This window comes from Heterodontus francisci, unplaced genomic scaffold (genome assembly GCF_036365525.1).
Source record: "Heterodontus francisci isolate sHetFra1 unplaced genomic scaffold, sHetFra1.hap1 HAP1_SCAFFOLD_286, whole genome shotgun sequence".
NCBI lineage: Eukaryota > Metazoa > Chordata > Chondrichthyes > Heterodontiformes > Heterodontidae > Heterodontus > Heterodontus francisci.
Genome location: NW_027141006.1, coordinates 1,701,931 through 1,722,699, shown reverse-complemented (window position 1 = coordinate 1,722,699; position 20,769 = coordinate 1,701,931). Strand labels below are relative to the sequence as shown.

General features: G+C 44.6%; 1 non-coding gene across 1 annotated transcript; it reads left to right on the top strand.

Annotated features, from left to right (window-relative positions):
- Positions 1-20,196: 20,196 nt before the first annotated feature.
- trnaf-gaa (transfer RNA phenylalanine (anticodon GAA)) lies at positions 20,197-20,269 on the top strand. The gene has a single exon. It is a non-coding gene; the product is annotated as a tRNA-Phe (tRNA).
- Positions 20,270-20,769: the final 500 nt, after the last annotated feature.

Here is a 20,769-nt window from a genome sequence, read left to right as displayed (position 1 = left end):
ATGGTCAAGATCGAACGGGTCTGCCCGTTCCAGGATTGACTTCCTGTTTGTGTCCCGTGCTGTCACGGTCAGATCCAACGATGTCAAGCCGGTGTTCTTCTCCGACCACTGCCTCTTACTGGCCAACTGTCACTTACAGGACGTCCAGCGGGATGGCAGAGGGAGGTAGAAGCTCAATGCTACACTGCTGACCCCAGAGAACGTTGAGGAACTCAAAAGGGATAACAAAGGTTGGAGGACCGTGAAACCTCTCTTTGAGTCTCCAGTTCAGTGGTGGGAAGCGATCAAGGAGAACATCAACAGGTTGTTCATCCACAAAGGTGTTCAGAGGGCGAGAGAGAGACAGAGGGAAATGTCCCGACTCCAGAAAAGTATGCAAAATCTGCTCCGGCTGCAATCAATGGGGGTCGAGGTCAAGGAGGACCTCCAAGAGGTGAAGAGCCAGCAGGCCTCGTTCTTTGCCACGGAGGCCTCCAAGATCATCTTTCGGTCCAGATTTCGCTCCATTGAGCAGGATGAGATGTGCTCGCATTACTTCTTCCAAAAGGTATACACAGAGAGCTCTGTTATCAGCAGCCTGAAGGAAGAGGATGGCTCAGTCACGTCTTGACAGTCCGACATACTAAGGATTAGCAAATACTTTAATGCTGGGCTGTATGACGCGAAGCCCACAGACAGCAGAGCCTCCCAGTCCATCCTATCATCATTCACAGAGGTCTTAGATAACAGCAGGAGGGAGAGACTGGACAAGCCGCTAACTCTGGACGAGCTGACAAAGGCCGTTGAGTCCTTCGAGACGAGTAAAACTCCCGGGAGCGACGGCTCACCGGTTGAGTTGTACTCGGCCCTGTGGGACTGGGTCGGCCCGGACCTGCTGGAAGTATACGAGAGTATGCGCCTGGCCGGCAGCATGTCAGAATCCATGAGGAAAGGCATCATCACCCTCATTTACAAGCGGAAGGGGAAGAGGGCAAAAATCAGAAATTGGCGGCCCATCTCACTGCTTAATGTAGACTACAAGATACTGTCAAAAGTCATAGCCAGTCGAGTCAAGTCTGCTCTGGAGTTGGTGATTCACCCTGATCAGACCTGTACTGTACCCGACAGGAAGATCTCTGATAGTCTCGCACTACCCAGGGATACGATCGCCGATGTATGGACAGGAGGGTGGACACCTGCCTCATCAGCCTGGACCAGGAGAAGGCTTTTGACAGGATATCGCACACCGACATGATGGACGTGCTTTCCAAAATGGGGTTTGGGGAGGGAATCTGCAATTGGATCCAACTGCTCTACACAAACATCAGTAGCGCAGTCTCAATCAACGGGTGGGAATCGGAAAGTATCCCGATCCAATCTGGAGTCAGACAGGGCTGTCCTCTCTCCCCGGTCTTGTTTGTTTGCTGTATTGCACCCTTTGCTGAGTCTAATAGGAAGGATGCGAGCATAAGAGGGGTGACAATCCCAGGCAGTGGAGGCACTCAGGTGAAAACCTCCCTGTACATGGATGACGTCGCCGTCTTCTGCTCGGATCCGCTGTTCGTGCGCAGACTGATGAGTATCTGCGACCAGTTCGAACTGGCCTCGGGAGCCAAAGTTAACCATGGCAAGAGCAAGGCCATGTTCTTTGGGAACTGGGCTGACCGATCCTTTGTCCCCTTCACCGTCAGGTCAGACTACCTGAAGGTGCTGGGGATATGGTTCGGAAGGGAGGGGCAGCGATCTCTCTCCATTGTGGGTAAGAACCTGGTCATCAGGTGCGAGGCGCTCACTTTGTTGCTGTATGTGGTGCAGGTCTGGCCCATACCCCACTCCTGCACTGTGGCGGTCACCCGAGCCATTTTCCGCTTTATCTGGAGGTCTAAAATGGACCAGGTCCGGAGGGACACGATGTTCTAACCTCTGGATAAGGGCGGGAAGAATGTACCCAACATCGCCCTCATCCTGATGACCACCTTCTTGTGCGGCTGCATCAAGCTGTGTGTAGACCCCCAGTACGCAAACTCCAAGTGTCACTACGTGCTGAGGTTCTATCTGTCCCCGTTGTTGTGAAGGATGGGCCTGGTCACATTGCCGCGGAACGCTCCATCCAGTTGGACCATGTCGTACCAACTATCCTATGTGGGAATGTTTCTGCGGGAAAACACCTTTGACCACCAATCCATCAGGCAGTGGTCTGCACAGAATGTCCTCAAGGCCCTATGGGAAAAGGAGATGGTGGATTCGGTCGGATGGTTCCCCAAGCAGACCGTCAAAGTCATTTGGCGGAATGCCTCATCACCAGAACTATCAAACAAGCACCAGGATGTAGCTTGGCTGCTGGTGAGAAGGGCCCTCCCCGTCAGATCCCTCTTGCACACCCGTAGTCTATCCCCCTCCACACGCTGCCCTTGAGGTGGCTGCAGTGGGGAAGAGACTCCTTCTGGAATGTGTCTTTGCAAAGCATGTGTGGAAAAGCATTTGTCGAGGTTCATCCCAAGCAGCTCTGTAACACGGGAGTCTGTGCTCTGTGGGCAGATCCCAGGGACACACACTGAGATAAACATCAACTGCTGCTGAAGGACTATCAATTTGGTGAAAGACGCTCTTTGGTCTGTACGAAACTTGCTGGTCTTCCAGCGCAAAGAGTTGTCCACCACCGAGTGTTGCAAACTGGCACATTCCAAGGTCCAGGACTACAGGCTGAGGGATGCACTCAAGCTTGGGGCTGCCGTCACAAAGGCTCAATGGGGAAAGACCACAGTGTAAAGTCCTCCCACCATAGTGAACTGAGGGGCTGGACACATGGGAAACCCCTCGGGCTGTATACACCAAATGTGGGTTTGCTGTAAAATGTACACGACATGAAAAAAGGAATGGAAGGGTTGTGTGGCAACTCACTCCTGCTTTGAAGAAAACTGATTTCTTTTACACCTTTTTTTTAGAATTAGAATTAGAACATTACAGCACAATACAGGCCCTTCGGCCCTCGATGTTGCGCCGACCTGTGAAACCATCTGACCTGCACTATTCCATTTTCATCCATATGTCTATCCAATGACCACTTAAATGCCCTTAAAGTTGGCGAGTCTACTACTGTTGCAGGCAGGGCGTTCCACGCCCCTACTACTCTCTGAGTAAAGAAACTACCTCGAACATCTGTCCTATATCTATCACCCCTCAACTTAAAGCTATATCCCCTCGTGTTTGCCATCACCATCCGAGGAAAAAGACTCTCACTATCCACCCTATCTAACCCTCTGATTATCTTATCTGTCTCTAATAAGTCACCTCTCCTCCTCCTTCTCTCCAACGAAAACAACCTCAAGTCCCTCAGCCTTTCCTCGTAAGACCTTCCCTCCATACCAGGCAACATCCTAGTAAATCTCCTCTGCACCCTTTCCAAAGCTTCCACATCCTTCCTATAATGCGGTGACCAGAACTGCACGCAATACTCCAGGTGCGGTCTCACCAGAGTTTTGTACAGCTGCAGCATGACCTCGTGGCTCCGAAACCCGATCCCCCTACTAATAAAAGCTAACACACCATATGCCTTCTTAACAGCCCTATTAACCTGGGTAGCAATTTTCAGGGATTTATGTACCTGGACACCAAGATCTCTCTGTTCATCTACACTACCAAGAATCTTCCCATTAGCCCAGTACTCTGCATTCCTGTTACTCCTTCCAAAGTGAATCACCTCACACTTTTCCACATTAAACTCCATTTGCCATCTCTCAGCCCAGCTCTGCAGCCTATCTATGTCCCTCTGTACCCTACAACATCCTTCGGCACTATCCACAACTCCACCAACCTTCGTGTCACTCGCAAATTTACTAACCCACCCTTCTACACCCTCTTCCAGGTCATTTATAAAAATGACAAACAGCAGTGGCCCCAAAACAGATCCTTGCGGTACACCACTAGTAACTGAACTCCAGGATGAACATTTGCCATCAACCACCACCCTCTGTCTTCTTTCAGCTAGCCAATTTCTGATCCAAAGCTCTAAATCACCTTCAACCCCATACTTCCGTATTTTCTGCAATAGCCTACCGTGGGGAACCTTATCAAACGCCTTACTGAAATCCATATACACCACATCCACTGCTTTACCCTCATCCACCTGTTTGGTCACCTTCTCGAAAAACTCAATAAGGTTTGTGAGGCACGACCTAACCTTCACAAAACCGTGCTGACTATCGCTAATGAACTTATTCTTTTCAAGATGATTCTAAATCCTGTCTCTTATAACCTTTTCCAACATTTTACCCACAACCGAAGTAAGGCTCACAGGTCTATAATTACCAGGGCTGTCTCTACTCCCCTTCTTGAACAAGGGGACAACATTTGCTATCCTCCACCTTCCAGCACTATTCCTGTCGACAATGACGACATAAAGATCAAGGACAAAGGCTCTGCAATCTCCTCCCAAGCTTCCCAGAGAATCCTCGGATAAATCCCATCTGGCCCAGGGGACTTATCTATTTTCACACTTTCCAAAATTCCAAAATAACACCTCCTCCTTGTGAACCTCAATCCCATCTAGCCTAGTCGTCTGAATCTCAGTATTCTCCTCGACAACATTTTCTTTCTCGACTGTAAATACTGACGAAAAATATTCATTTAACGCTTCCCCTATCTCCTCTGATTCCACACACAACTTCCCACTACTATCCTTGATTGTCCCTCATCTGGGGCGGAACAGTGGCGCAGTGGTTAGCACTGCAGTCTCACAGCTCTAGCGACCCGGGTTCAATTCCGGGTACTGCCTCTGTGGAGTTTGCAAGTTCTCCTTGTGTCTGTGTGGGTTTCCTCCTGGTGCTCTGGGTTCCTCCCACATGCCATAGACTTGTAGGTTGACAGGTAAATTGGCCATTCGAAATTGCCCCTCGTATCGGTAGGTGGTAGGGAAAATATAGGGACAGGTGGGGATGTGGTAGGAATATGGGATTAGTGTAGGATTAGTATAAATGGGCGGTTGATGGTCGGCACAGACTCGGTGGGCTGAAGGGCCTGTTTCAGTGCTGTATCTCTAAACTAACTCTAGTCATTCTTTTATTCCTTATATACCTATAGAAAGCCTTAGGGTTTTCCTTGATCCTATCCGCCAATGACTTCTCGTGTCCTCTCCTTGCTCTTCTTAGCTCTCCCTTTAGATCCTTCCTGGCTAGCTTGTAACTCTCAAGCGCCCTAACTGAGCCTTCACGTCTCATCCTAACATAAGCCTTCTTCTTCCTTTTGACAAGCGCTTCAACTTCTTTAGTAAACCACGGCTCCCTCGCTCGACAACTTCCTCCTTCCCTGACAGGTGCATACTTATTAAGGACACGCAGTAGCTGCTCCTTGAATAAGCTCCACATTTCGATTGTTCCCATCCCCTGCAGTTTCCTTCCCCATCCTACGCATCCTAAATCTTGCCTAATCGCATCATAATTTCCTTTCCCCCAGCTATAATTCTTGCCCTGCGGTATATACCTGTCCCTGCCCATCGCTAAGGTAAACCTAACCGAATTGTGATCACTATCACCAAAGTGCTCACCTACATCTAAATCTAACACCTGGCCGGGTTCATTACCCAGTACCAAATCCAATGTGGCATCGCCCCTGGTTGGCCTGTCTACATACTGTGTCAGAAAACCCTCCTGCACACACTGGACAAAAACTGACCCATCTAAAGTACTCGAACTATAGTATTTCCAGTCAATATTTGGAAAGTTAAAGTCCCCCATAACAACTACCCTGTTACTCTCGCCCCTGTCGAGAATCATCTTTGCTATCCTTTCCTCTACATCTCTGGAATGTCAACTTGGTGCTGTTTTGAACTGTTTTGTCATGCATTTTTTTTAACAGATTTTTATGAATAAAGCATATTTTTGGGGGGAGAAAAAGTTCAGAAAAGGTTCACTAGGCTGATTCCTCGGATGAGGGGTTTGTCTTATGAGGAAAGGTTGAGCAGGTTGGGCCTGTACTCATTGGAGTTTAGAAGAATGAGAGGTGATCTTATTGAAACATATCAGATCCTGAGGGGGCTCGACAGGCTAGATGCTGAGAGGATGTTTCCTCTCATGGGGGAATGTAGAAATAGGGCACACAGTTTCAAATTAAGGTGATTCCAATTGAAGATGGTGATGAGGAGGAATTTCTTCTCTCAGAAGATCATTAGCGTTTGGAATTCTCTTTCCCAGCGAGCAGTGGAGGCTGGGTCAATAAATATATTCAAGGCTGAGTTAGACAGATTTTTGATTGACAAGGGAGCCAAGGGTTATGAGCGGGCAGGAAAGTGAAGTTAAGACCACGATCAGATCAGCCATGATTTTATTGAATGGCGGAGTAGGATCAAGGGGCTGAATGGCCTACTGCTGTTCCTAATTCTTATGTTCTTATACCTACACAGACAGTCCTTTTTCACAGCTACTCTAAAACGAATGATATTTTAATGACTCTTGCACACAATCCTCTCCGACTGAAACATACTTCATTCACCTGACTTCATTCTCCAAATCTAGATCCAGTACCATCTCCTTCCCCATTGGATGGAAATATACTGATTCGGAAAGTTCTCTTACACACATTCCAGGAATTCTTCTCCCTCTTTGCCCTTCACACAGTTATTTTCCCAGCCTGTATTCGGATAATTGAAATCCCCATTAGCATTACTCAGAGGTTCTTGCATCTTTCGACAATTTGCCTGCAAATTTGCTCCTCTATCCACTTCCTACTATTTAGTGGCCTGGATATACACTGAGCAGTGGAATAACTCCTCTGTCGATGCATTATTCTAAACAAATAGATTCTACCTTTCAACCCTCAAGTACATTTTCTCTTCCTAGTGCTGTAACAGTATCTTTGATCAATGCAGCTGCACCCACACAATCCTCTGCCTATTTTTCTTCTCTATCTTTCTTGAATACATCGCAGTGAGGAATATTAAGTTCCCATTCCTCCCCTTGTTTGATCCATGTCTCCGTTATTGCCACTGGATCACAATCCCATGTGGCTACTTGTGCCTGCAGCTCACCAATCCTATTTACCATGCTGCAAGTATTTACAAACATGCACTCTAAACCTATCTCAGTCTGCCTTGCATTTGTCTCTTGTTTGAGTCTTGTGTTTCTGAACTATTCTTTATTCTAATGCTGTTTGTTTCTCTCAGTCCTCGGTGCACCTTGTATCTATTCTCTAATGCTTCATCCTTGTGCCCCTCCCCCAGCCAAATTAGTATAAATCCTTTCACAAAGCATTAGTTAAAGTGACAGCGAGGTCATTTGTCCTGTCTATCTTGTGCAGGTTACATCAACACCAGAAGTGGTGACAATGTTCCTGGAAGCTGTAGCCCTGCCTCATCCACCATTTCTCCAGCCATGCATTAACCTGTATTATCCTACTATTCCTATACTCACTAAGACACATGGGAGTAATCCAAATATTATAACCTTTGTGGTCTTGCTCTTTAACTTCCTTCCCAGCTCCTAAAACTCTGATTGTAGGATCTCAACCCTTTTCATACCCATGTCATTGGTTCCAAAATAGACCACGACTTCTGACTGTTCTTCTTCCCCATTGAACATATTTTGAAGACTGAAAACTGGTTTCACAATCTCACACTTGGTCCCACTGCCAAGCGGTCGGTGGGGGCGGTGGGGAGGTGAGGGTGAGGGGTGGGGGAGCGGCGGGCCTTTCCCGAAGTCGGGGGTCGCGGCGGGTCTCTTCCCGCGGAATTTTATGGCCCCCTCCTGCCGTGACCCATGACATCGAAAGGCTGGTCAAATTCAGCCCGATATGTTCAGCTGCAATGGCGGTTCATGCTGCCCTCTCCTGGTCATTGGCTGACATGCATGCAAAGTTTCTGTAAAATGAATGTAACGTGGATATATTGCCAGAACAGGGGAGGATCACCTTGAAATGTTTTTATGAAGAAGCAGAGCAGTTGGACTAATTGGAGAACACAGCCAAAGATACAGAACTGGCATGATGGGCCAAATGGTCTTTGTTCACTATTCTATGACTCGAAGAACATTTCCCATCCTAATTTCGCATTTTCTACAACTGCAGCATTTGGCTTTGTAAAGGTCTGGTGTGTAGACTTTTCCCAGAGCTGCAAATAGTACCTTGTGACAATATAAACTGTCAGTGTGTGAATGTGGGTGTCACATTTATATACAAAATGAGTGCTGAAGTTATGATGGTATCAGTTGTAAATGTATTTTCATTATGTTTCTAATCTGTAATATGTTATACATATCTATGATTGAAACTGTGCTCCTGTAAATGGTGAGTTTTATTAATCATTCATTGGATGTGGACATCGTTTACAAGGCCAACATTTACTGCCCATCCTGACTTGCCCTTGAGATGCTGGTGCTGATCCGGCTTCCTGAACAGCTGCAGCCCGTGTGGATTTGCAGGTTTTCTTGTCGTTATTCATTTGAAACAGATGAACGGTATGCTCGGGCATTTCAGAGCGCAGTAAAGAGTTAACTACATTTCTGTGAGTTTGAAGTCACACATGGGCCAGACCAGGTGAGGAGAACAGATTTCCTGTCCTAAGAACATTAGTGAACCAATACTCCAGTTGTTTCATTGTCATCATTACTGATACAAGCTATTAATTGTTGATTTATTTCATTAACTGAACTTAAATTCTGCAACTGTGGTGATGGGATTTGAAATCACTGTCACCAGATTATTGATGGGATTTGAAATCACTGTCACCAGATTACTGATGGGATTTGAAATCACTGTCACCAGATTATTGCTGGGATTTGAAATCACTGTCACCAGAGTACTGATGGGATTTGAAATCACTGTCAACAGATTATTGCTGGGATTTGAAATCACTGTCACCAGATTACTGATGGGATTTGAAATCACTGTCACCAGGTTATTGCTGGGATTTGAAATCACTGTCACCAGATTACTGATGGGATTTGAAATCACTGTCACCAGATTATTGCTGGGATTTGAAATCACTGTCACCAGATTACTGATGCGATTTGAAATCACTGTCACCAGATTATTGCTGGGATTTGAAATCGCTGTCACCAGATTACTGATGGGATTTGAAATCACTGTCACCAGATTACTGATGGGATTTGAAATCACTGTCAGCAGATTATTGCTGGGATTTGAAATCACTGTCACCAGATTAGCGATGGGATTTGAAATCACTGTCATCAGATTATTGCTGGGATTTGAAATCACTGTCACCAGATTATTAGTCCAGGCCTCTGGATTACTAGTGCAGTAAATATTACCACTATTTTACTGTAGCCGGGAGTGCATCAATGGGCTCATTATGAATAAATGTGTATGTCTGTGTGTGTGGTTTTGGAATATATTTGTGTGTATCTTTGTGTATAAATGTACTTAGGTGTTATTAATAAATAAAACAGAAATAAATAAACAGATAATTTTTTTTGCATAAGACAGTTCAACCTGAATAAATAATAGATTTGTGCAAATAAGCATGTAAGCAGTATTTAACACAAGAAATCAAAAATGTTCGTGTTTAACATGGATGAAAGGAAGAGCAAATGTAACAGGGCTTTAAGGTGATAAACTCATAGAATCAGTGACTGGTTACAGCACAGAAGGAGGCCATTCAGCCTATCGTGTCAATGCTAGCTCTCTGCAACAGCAACTCACCCAGTCCCACTCCCCTGCCTTTTCTCCATTGCCCTGCAAGTTTTTCTCCTCAGATAATTATCCAATTCTCTTTTGAAGGCCTCGATTGAACCTGCCTCCGCCGCACTCTCAGGCAGTGCATTCCAGATCCTAACCACTCGCTGCTTAAAATAGTTTTTCCTCATGTTGCCATTGATTCTTTAGCCAATCATCTTAAATTGGTGTCCTCTGGTTGTAGATCCTTCCAGCAATGGGAACAGTTTCTCCCTATCTACTCTGTCCAGACACAAGAACACAAGAACATCAGTAGTATGAGAAATGGTCCATTTTCCTGCTGATTTTTCTATTGCCTCACCTCAATAACCACAATAACAATCATCTCCTTGGGTTTCTTGGTTTATTGAATGAATTTGCAGTCCTGACACAGTGTGAATCCACAGAAGTCATCGATAAGGTCTATCTACTGCCCCGTGACATATTGTAGCGAGCTCTAATCTTTCAATGAAAGTAATTCGCATTGGCATTACATACTATATTGCTTGCTTGCTAGCTAATGCATTTTGCTGCTCTCCATTGATGTTTGTATGCTACTTTATTTATAGGGAGAAAATATGTTTTAAATCAGACTGTGTTTTGAAGGCATCAGATTGGCTATACAATTTATATACAGATTAATTGCCCCCATGTCCATGGCTGAGTCAATAATTTTGTCAAATGTCCATGGTGCAACATCAACATGTCAGTGTCTATCCCCGCACAGATAAGAGGGGCTCCCTCTTCATTTAGGGCAGGGGGAGGAGGAATGGCTTTCCCAGAAGACATAAATCTCAAAGAACACATCCATTCAGAGTTTTGACTGAACTGAACTGCACAGAATGTTGTGAGATAACAATCCAGTTCCTTTTCCCACTCTCTTGGGGCTTGAGGAAAAAATGTTCTTTAAAACAAAGAAAGAAATGCACTGGACACATTCAACTGGAGAAACGGGATCAAAATTCTTTGCCGCTGTTTGTTGTTCCACCTCCCCTAAAGGTTTAATGGGTGTATGTGGCGTGGCAATGGAATGATGGAAACTCGGAAACCCCAAGGTAGATTTGCCCAGATTTGTGCTGAGCTGACGCACCACATTACGTCTCAGTGTCCTTAGCTTAAGAATGGGAAAACGTAGCCAGGATTCCTCCTCCTAATAGCAATTCAGTGACTTGATGTCAATTACACAGGTATGGAGCTGAGGCAAGGGAGAGATTAAGCTCAACTTGTGATGTGCTCCACAGTCAAGTAGCCTGTCAACAATGGCTCTCTCAGCTCACACATGAAGAATGTTCTGGAAGGCTGACCGAACCCATGGATCATAATCCCGGTGAGGACTCAACAACCAGAGGAGGAGAAAAAGTAGAAAAAAAACAATGATTGGATAAAATAATTGAAATGCTATTTGTAAAGTTATATATAATGCAATAGTTCATGCTGCAACAAAACAACATGATGTGGGTTTGAACCCGTAAGTGCCCAGCAGTAATATTCTCCATCTACAGACTAGGAGGCTCCTCAGTGAAAGTGAAATTGGAGTGTCAGCCTAGGACCTGAAAGCAAGTGCCAGTTATTTTAGCAAACTAAGACACACAGGTTCAACTGGTAGAAAGCAAAGTTAGGACTGATGTCAGGACGTTCCGTCCACAAATAGTGATCGCCATGTGGAAAAGACTTCCAGATAGGGCAGTGAAGATAAAAAAGCTTGTCAACACTGAAGAAACAGTTGGAGAGTGTGGGAGTGAGGGATGCAGTTCTTTCTGCATCAATGAGCTTGAATAGGCCAGATGGCATTCCTCAGAATCCCAATGTTTATAACCTGTAAGGCTAAATTGCTATATGTCTGGGGATAGGTTATCTGTTTGCTTCGTAGTCTGAGTGAAGTGTCTCGCATGGGCAAAACAACCAATGGAAAAGAGATAACTCACCTACATGAGAGTCCCTCTCATGCAGTGACAGGGTTATGATAAGCATGGTGAGGACACAGAACTGCGAGCTCAAGGTACAGCTAACAGATCTTCAAAATAGATTTGTCAAACCTGTATGTATTTTACATCACCTCTTTGTAAAACCCTAGATCTTATTCACAAATGTGTTTCTGAATCTATTTCACTAATCCTCACATCAACTGGATCCATTATTAAGTCTTTGTGGTCAAAATCCTGAAGTTCCCTCTTACATTTTGGGTGTATTTAAACTGCATTTTCGATCAGTGTGAAGGGGTTTCAACTTTGCACTGACACTTTTATTATGTTCATTCAGAGGTAATGTAATATCCATCTTCGAAAAGGGTGACAGAACTAAGCCGAATAATTGCAGCCCAGTTAATTTAACATCGATGTTAGTTGAGTGAGTATGTTCAAGACTGAGATTGGTAGAGTGTTGGACACGAATGGAAACAAGGGAAATGGGGATAGGGTGGGAAATGGATTGAGGTAGAAGATCAACCATGATCTTATTGGATGGTGGAGAGGCTCGAGGGGCCATACAATCTACACCCGCTCCTATTTCTTATTTTCTAGGTCAATGTTTAGAATCTTTAAAGATAAAATTACTAAATATCCAAGTGAGAAAATTATTAGAAGTAGAAACACTGGTTTCATAAAGGAAAATCGTGCTCGACAAAACCCAATAGAGTTCTTTTGAAGTGACAGATAATGGTGGCCGTGTGTACAGGGACATTCGGAATGCCTTGGAAAAGTTAGTAGAGAGGAGACCATTGGAGAAGATTAACACTTTTGGAATTAGGGGAATGGGATGAAATGGGATTAAAAACTGGTTCTGAGGGAGGGGAGAGTAGGAGTTAAGGGCAGTTTCTCCGAGGGGATGAAAGTGGGTAGCAGTGCCCCACACGGTTCTGTTCTAGTGCTGCTAATTTGTAGTGTGTAAGGTCACTTGTGCACTTGGCGAGGAGTGAATTATGGTGCAGGGCATGGGGAAGATGCAAAAAGACCATCTTTAAGAAAAGGAGTCTGGCCTCAATGGTCCGGGTGGAAACACTTGTGACACCATGCAGTCACACTGACTCCCTCGTATGCATGGGTTTGGCCTGTGTTGACAGCCCGAGCAATAAGGGAATAATTTTTTTCAACAGAATGTAACATTTGTTTCGCTTTCGGTTGAGTTGAAGAATTACGGTTTTTATACAATTGAGAAACCGGTTCTTGCAAACTGCTTGTTTCTCTTATGGAGTTTGATGAACCCAGACTGAGCCACAACACTTCAATAACCTGAAACATTCTCAGCACAGTAACTTTTTATTCATGTGATTGTGTTTTTTACTCCCCAGATCTAGAAGACAGCAGCTTGACAGATGATATTGAGTCTTCAAGCACTTCACTGAGCTGCTGTGCTTCCAGCAGAGGCTCTGCAGCAAAAGCAGGCTTGTCTTCCGAAGACTGCACTACTAAACAGACCATACAACTTACCGAAGAAGTCCAGAACCCACAGGTCAAACAAAACTCATCCCTGACCTTTTGTAAATGTGTTCCCTTTCTCTACAAGCATGAAAAAAACATGAGATAATCAAGATTAGAGCCGTCTGACAATCTGATCCATTCAAGCACAGGGAATATAATTTTTTGGAGGTGTGGGAGATGGTTGTAAATAGTTAAGGATCTAAAGGCGAAGTGTGTTGATGAGCAACATTGTGGTAGATAGCGAGGAATTTTGAGGCCAGAGAAACCGTGGTTCTACAAAACACCAGCGTTAATCTTGCATGACCTCTAATAATGCCTCATCAAAAAGATGACTATAATTCATAACCGAATTCCTTTAACTTCTGTAAACATCTGCTTTGAAACCGTTTACAAACATAATCACATATATTGTAGATTTTTTAAAACCCAGTGTAATAAGTTCCTCTCCTTCCCAGAGATTTAAGTTATTATAATTCTCAAATGACATTAATAGGATTGTCCCAATCAGGAGCCATTTGACCTGTCTGCATTTGTAGACTAACTACACTCTATCCTCAAGGCTCAATGGGAACTCAGTGCATTTGTGTAAAAACCAGACAGGGAATTGTGAAAATATACTAAATCTGTGTTTTTTAAGCTGCTGAAAACAAATTGCACGTTTTAATTTAGAAACACAGTTTCTCGAGTTCCCCAATGGTCTCGTGGTAAAGGCACTGCTGTTCACCTGACATTCAACCATATGAACCAGAGGATCTCAGGTTTGATTCCCACTCTTGGCTGAGTTAGCTAATTTCAACTGGAGACACTGTCGGGGCTGCTGCAGTTACCTCAGTCACCACTTGAACCATGTAGGTTTGGTGCTCCGAAGTCGGAGATGATAAAGGGGGTGAGAAAGGGAACGGTGGCCTCATTCCCTGTCTCTGTTCAAGTTTTGGAGCTGGGGGATCCTCCAAACACCACCAGGTTTCATCAATTTCTGTCTCCGCTGGGCAAGCTAATATTGTCACTTGCTGTCCTTCCATCCTCTTCGCAACCACTCACAATCACTCTGGTGAGCAGATTGTTGAGGTATTTGCTGTTTGCTTCTCTCATTGCAGTGTGTCAGGGGCCTGGAGAACATGACCTTTGGAGATGCTGGATGGTTTTGGAGGGTGCTGGACTCAATCATTATCCTGTTGAGGAATAAGCAGAACAAAGAGATGCTAAGGCTTGAGGTGCTGTCATACCTGTCGAAGAACATGATTCAGTTGAGAGCAAACACTAATCCACCCTTTGTCGATACAATCCTCAGCAGAATTCAGTCACTCTTTGAGGGAAGGTGTGAGAAAGTACTGGTGGAAATGTTCCAATGTGTTGGGAAACTTGACCAAGTGGAATCTGAGGGTGAAGATCTTTCTTCTACCAACAGGTCCATTCCAAACTGGTTCACTTATTGTTGCACTTGGATGGAAAGAGTGAGGAGATCATCAGATCTTGTAGGTCAACACTGTGGATGATCTTGCCACTTACTGGATCTGCTGAGGCTTCCTCATTGATATCTAGAGGAGCCCAATGGGAGTTACATGGACTTCCTCAGATACCTATCACAGCAGTTAGTTTAAGATGCTTCGAAACCTGTGGAGCTTTTATCAGTTCTCCAAGGAAGACAGTCACAGTGACTGCCTGACAGTGTTGGATCTTAAGGATGTGAGAAGCCAGCTGCTCCACAATACCAGGAAGACTGGGACCAGCATATTCCACCATTGCTCTGGCAGCAGAACAACCCCCTTGTTGAATTTGCAGAGGTTCATCATCTGTTCCCATCCTCCATTTCTTTCCATGTATTCAGCTCCGTCTTCATAATTGTCTGATTCAAAGGGATCTTTAGTGTCTCCACACTATTGACACACAAATCCCTACTTATGGATGTTTGAAATTGAGCTGTGAATTCTCTCTGCTGTGATTCACTCTCAGAAACAAAACCATTGATCAGAGAAAGATCAATTCCTATACCATGGATTGTGAGTTATTCTTCAATAATGAGCAGGAGCAGCTCCGAGAACACGCAGTGACCTTTTCAACTTTACTCCTGCAGCAGCTGGAACGTGTCTGACCCGCCCGGTGGGTTACCTGGTGGACGAGCTGTGTAATGAACTGCTGCTGTCCCCCACCAGAATGAAACCTAAAGACACAGACCCCGATCCTCCTCCACCTCCTCCTCTTCAGAACAACAAACTGATCATTCTTTCAACATGACCTACACATTTGTAAATGTATGTATTGTAATTAAATAAATATTCTGTTGTGTTATTGTAACTATTGGTGAATCTTCAAACCCATTCAGGGAGGCAGTATTCCTGACACAGAGCAGCAGTGAGCAGGAGGAACTGGGGATAAAATTGAGGAGAAATCTGTCCCGCCCCCGGGGGTGACAGAAGCAGGAGGTCTCAGCTGAGGATTCCAAGAGCAATATCTCCGAGGCCTCGGCTGGTAAAGATCAATGATTGATGAGCATTGGTCTCACACACAGGCTGTGGAGACAGTCTCTTCTCTCCTGGTGCAGATGACGGGACAATTGGAGGAGTCCAGAACTCACACCGACAACACAATGAGGGAGGCAACACATAAGGTGAGGAAGACCCTGGGCACTGGCCGTCCGGGAGATCAATGTAGCTGCCAACCAGACATTAGGAGGAGGGTAGAAGAGCTCTGGTCACTTATACAGTGACAACAGTTACTGCTTCCATAGCTGGCATTCTGACAACGTAGCCTTGACTGCTCAGAAGCTGTAGTTTTATCATCATTGCCATAACTCCTGGTAAATCCGTGATCCAGAAACAGCCCACTGTGTGTTCACATTTAGCCATTTCTCCCCCGTCGCCCCAGTCATTTGATTCTGGTGGGTGCACTGTCACAAAATGATCAGAGTTACAGAGGCTCAGAGAGGGAAATCGTGGCAGAAATCCCAGTGGTCACTTCTGGTGTGGAGTTTTGCTGAGGGGCCGTGTCCCACTTCACTTGCCAGACCAGCTCCCAGAAGTGGGTGGTTTTCAGAAGGAAATTCCAGCTGGTGATTTTGGGATACGGGTGCTGTGATAATAAGACTCGCCTGTTTGAAATCTGGTTTTCACACATCATTCTGATGACCATAATTTGAAATTGCCTGGAGGCATGAAAACAGAAAGCTGCAGTTCATCACTCGAGTGCTGATTCGAAGCAATGTTCTTGGTGCAGTACAAGTGGGTCCCACACACACATTTCCACTGAACGTGTGAAGTGTACTGTCTGACACACAGCAGCATGTTTCAGGATCACTCAGGGACTGAGGGAACGAAGGCACAGGTTCACAGATACAGTACTGGAGGTCTTGATGGAGGAGGTCCAAAGGAGGAGGAATGTCCTGTACTTACAGAGGAGAAGGAGTCCACCTCCCTCTCCTGTCTCTCCTGTCCTTCTCTCCTGCCGCAGCTGGTGCTGCTCAGCCTGGCCTCGTGTCCTCCTCCCATTCCTCCCGCAGACCGAGCAAGATGTCAATGACCAAACGCTCCCTTTCTCCTGCTGATTCCTATAAAGTTTCCAATAAGGTGGAGTAACACAGCACTTACTCTTTGTAGGTGAAATCCTCAGAGTATTTCCAGAGTAAATGCTGACAGAGTGTTGGTGCAGTCTTGACAAAGTTTCCCAGAAAGTCTCCCAACGTGTTTCAAATGTCCTCTTCAAACCTCCAGCAGTAAGTGAACAGTAAAAGGTGATTAATCTTTAAATAGCACTTGAAATCCTCAGCGATGACATGTTTACTCCTGTCACTGTCAGGAGACAGTGTGAGTTCAAGAGCCAGCCACCAAAATGCTGAACTGAGCAAGATGTCGATGACTAAACACTCCCTTTGTCCTGGTGACTCTGATAGGGAGGGGTCGACCCAACTCACAATCTCACTGATTTCACACAAATCATAAACTGCAGGACTGTCTGTGAAATTAACCTCCAATGTAGCATTCAAAATAAAATATGAATTCATAATTTAATAGTTTGTTTTAAAACTCCTCTGTGGTCACTGTGATACAAAAACACTTCACTTCCTTCATGTGATGATGTGATCTTCCAAAAGGAAATTGAAACAGTCCTCGTTCAGGAGTGAGAATTCTTCTGGTCACTGGCTGCAGAGTTAAAGGTGCCAGCAATAGCTTCCTCTCTTGCGGATTTCCACTGTAATCACAGTTTCATACAACAAGGAAAGTGTTTACCAGCATATATCAGCAGTATGGAATTCTGTTGTGTATACAGGAAAGGGAGGTGGGAACAGGACAGGTACATGGGATTAGGACGACTGCTCATGTGGAGGATGATCACCAGTAATCTATCAGAGATCAGATTACACCAGAGAGACTCCAAAAGAGAAACTGGTGTTGAATTTGTGAGGCTTGCTTTGTGGAATGCTTTAGTATTTGATGAGAATGTTGAACCAGTGAAATTTTGCAGCTGTGGGATGACAGTTACCTGAATAGATATTATAATATTTATTGCAACATTAAGGTACCATGTGTACTGAGTGTAACAACGTTAGCAGCATCCAATCATACAGCTGTGAAATATCTGCAAATGTTGCTATTTATGTCGTGAGACAAATTGAAAAGTGTTTAATTTCTCTGCGATTTAAGTAGACATCTAGTCACTGGACACAGAACCCTGAAGTGGAAGAAAATCATTCTCGTTCTCGAGAGACTGCCCAAGAAGAAAAAGAAGAAGAAGAATGGAATAAAGTAACACCCTGACAGTTCATTAATTGTCTGTATGGAACCTTGCAGAATTTGGAAGACAGGCAGAAAAGTCAAAGTCACTGTCCTGGTCCCAAGTCCTCCACTCTTCCAATATTACATATTTACATCTCTATAAAGGAGATGGCTTTTTGGTAAAGGAGCAGAATTCCTGCTGTGTATTTGTGTGAGGTCCTGGGTTCAAATCATACATAAGCCCTCATTTCGCCAGTAACATTAGAACTTGTAAGTGAAGTATTTAATACTTTTTCCCATGCGAATTGTGAAATTTACAATAGTCTGCTACAAAAGAGGTTGAACCTCTGTTGAAAAAGGGAGCGAAGGAAAGACCGAGTGATTACAGGCCAGTCAGACTAACCTCAGTCATGGCCCAATAACTGGAACCTATTCTGAGAGACAGAATAAACTGTCAGTTCGAAAAGCACAGGTTAATCAAGGATAGTCAGCATGGATTTTTAAGCGAAGATCTTGTTTGACCAACTTGATGAAATTTTTTGAAGAAGTAACAAGGAAGATAAATGAGGGTAGTGCAGCTGACGTGTCCTACATGGATGTTAGCAAGGCATTTGGCAAGGTCCCACATGGCAGACTGGTTAAAAAAATAAAAACCTATGGGATCCAGGGAAATGCAGTAAGGTGGATACAAAATTAGCTCAGTGGCAGGAAACAAAGGGTCATTGTTGACGGGGGTTTTAGCGACTCGAGGGCTGTTTCCAGTGGTGTTCTGCAGGTCCCCTGCTTTTTGTGGTACATATTAGCGATTTGGAAGTCAATGTAGGGGGCATGATCAAGACCTTTGCAGACGACACAAAGATTGGCCATGAGGTAGATAATGAGGAGGATAGCTGTAGGCTGCAGGAAGATATTGATGGTTTGGTCAGGTGGGCAGAAAAGTGGCAAATGGAATTCAACCTGGAGAAGTGTGAAGTGATGCATTTGGGGAGGTCAAACAAGGCAACAGAATGCACGATACTGAGAAGTATAGAGGAAGTGAGAGACCTTGGATTGAATGTCCACAGATCCCTGAAGATGGCAGGACAGGTCGATAAGGTGGTTAAGAAGGCAGATGGAATCCTTTCCTTTGTTAGCCGAGGTATAGAATACAAGAGCAGCGAGCTTATGCTGCAACTGTATAACTCATTGGTTAGGCTACAACTTGAGTTCTGTGTGCAATTCTGGAAACCTCAAGACAGAAAGGATGCAATTGCACGAGAGAAGGTACAGAGGAGATTTACAAGGATGTTGCCAGGACTGGAAAAATGCAGCTATGAGGAAAGACTGGATAGGCTGGGGCTGTTCTCCTTGGAACAGAGAAGGCTGAGAGGAGATCTGATTGAAATGTACAAAATTTTGAGCGGTCTAAATAGAGTGGAAGTGCAAGGTCTATTCACCTTAGCAGAGAGGTTAGTGACGAGGGGGCATAGATTTAAAGTGATTGGTAGAAAAATTAGAGGGGAGACGAGGAAAAACCTTTTCACCCAGAGGATGGTGTGGGTGTGGAACTCACTGCCTGAAAGGGTGGTTGAGACAGAAACCCTCAACTCATCCAAAAGGAGTCTGGATAATCACCTCAAAGTGCCGTAATCTGCAGGGCTACGGACCAAATGCTGGAAGGTGGGATTAGAACAGGTGGATCGTTTTTCAACCGCCACAGACATGATGGGCCAAGTGGCCTCTTTCTGTGCGCTCAACTTTCTATGATTCTGTGATTCTTAACTCTCTCCAGCATCTTGCTTATTGATTTTCTTGTTTTTCTTGTTTTTCACTTTGTCGATGCCTTTGAATAATTGTGGATCCTTCTTCAGGGTGTCTTCTTTCACCAGGTAGTTCTGACCTCTGATGAAGTTGATCGTAATCAGCTTGAATTCGCTGATAGTTCTGGAACTGAGCAGATTTCCTTTGCTTGAGTCTACAACATGGAACTCAATCTGACATGCGGACCCATGGGAGGATTTGAATGCCACCCCTGCGTTGGAGTTGTATCCATCCAATAAGAGACCGAGTAGAAGTGACAGTTCTGTCAGTCGAACATGAGACTTTTAATGGCAGGGTTGTGAGTTTGAGTGCCATTCTGTTTTTCCCTTTTTTAAGGCTTCACGAGCAGAGAGTACAGGGAGTGTTTGAAATGAGCAAGTCTCGCTTTGATTCAGGACTCTTACCTCTCAGCAGCATCTCACTATGAAAGATTGAATTTGATCTCATTTCATTCTCAGCTCGGGGTCTGTGCGGCTCAGTGGCACTTCTGGCTGTCTCCCGCTTCACAATCCATCAGGACTGAGAAAGCAATGGGGAATATTACTCACATGTTGTGTTCTTTAATTTTTTGGAAAACTTGAATGTATGTATTTTCTTCCAAAACAAGGACACCAAGCCACTGTCAATGTAGGGCTGAAATAGCTCAGTTGGGAGAGCGTTAGACTGAAGATCTAAAAGTCCCTGGTTCAATCCCGGGTTTCAGCAATTTCACTTCCTTATGCGTCCCTTGCCTTGGTTCTGATTTTCCAGTTGCACAATTTACTTTGAAATTATTTACCAAGCACCAGTGGATTGAATTTGAGAAACAACACAGAGTCATTTACAGCATAGAAGGTGGTCGTTTGGCCGATCACGTCCATGCTGGCTCTCCCCGGATCAATCTAGTCAGCTCCACTCACCAGCTCGATCCCTTTCCTCCTGCAAGTTTATTTCCTTCAAGTATCCATCCAATTTCCTTTTCAAATCATTGATTGTCTCTGCTTCCACCACACTCGTGGGCCAAGTCATTACCACCCACAACATAAAAAATTCCACCTCATCAAGGATGGGAAATACTTACATCTTCTATATTTGCTTATTCTCTATTTCTATGAGAATAGACTGGCAGTCAACATGAAAGGAAACCCAAATATCTTCGAGCAGCATGTAAATGATAAGTGGGTAGTAAGAGGTTGAGTCGGGCCTATTAGGAACAAAAAGGATAA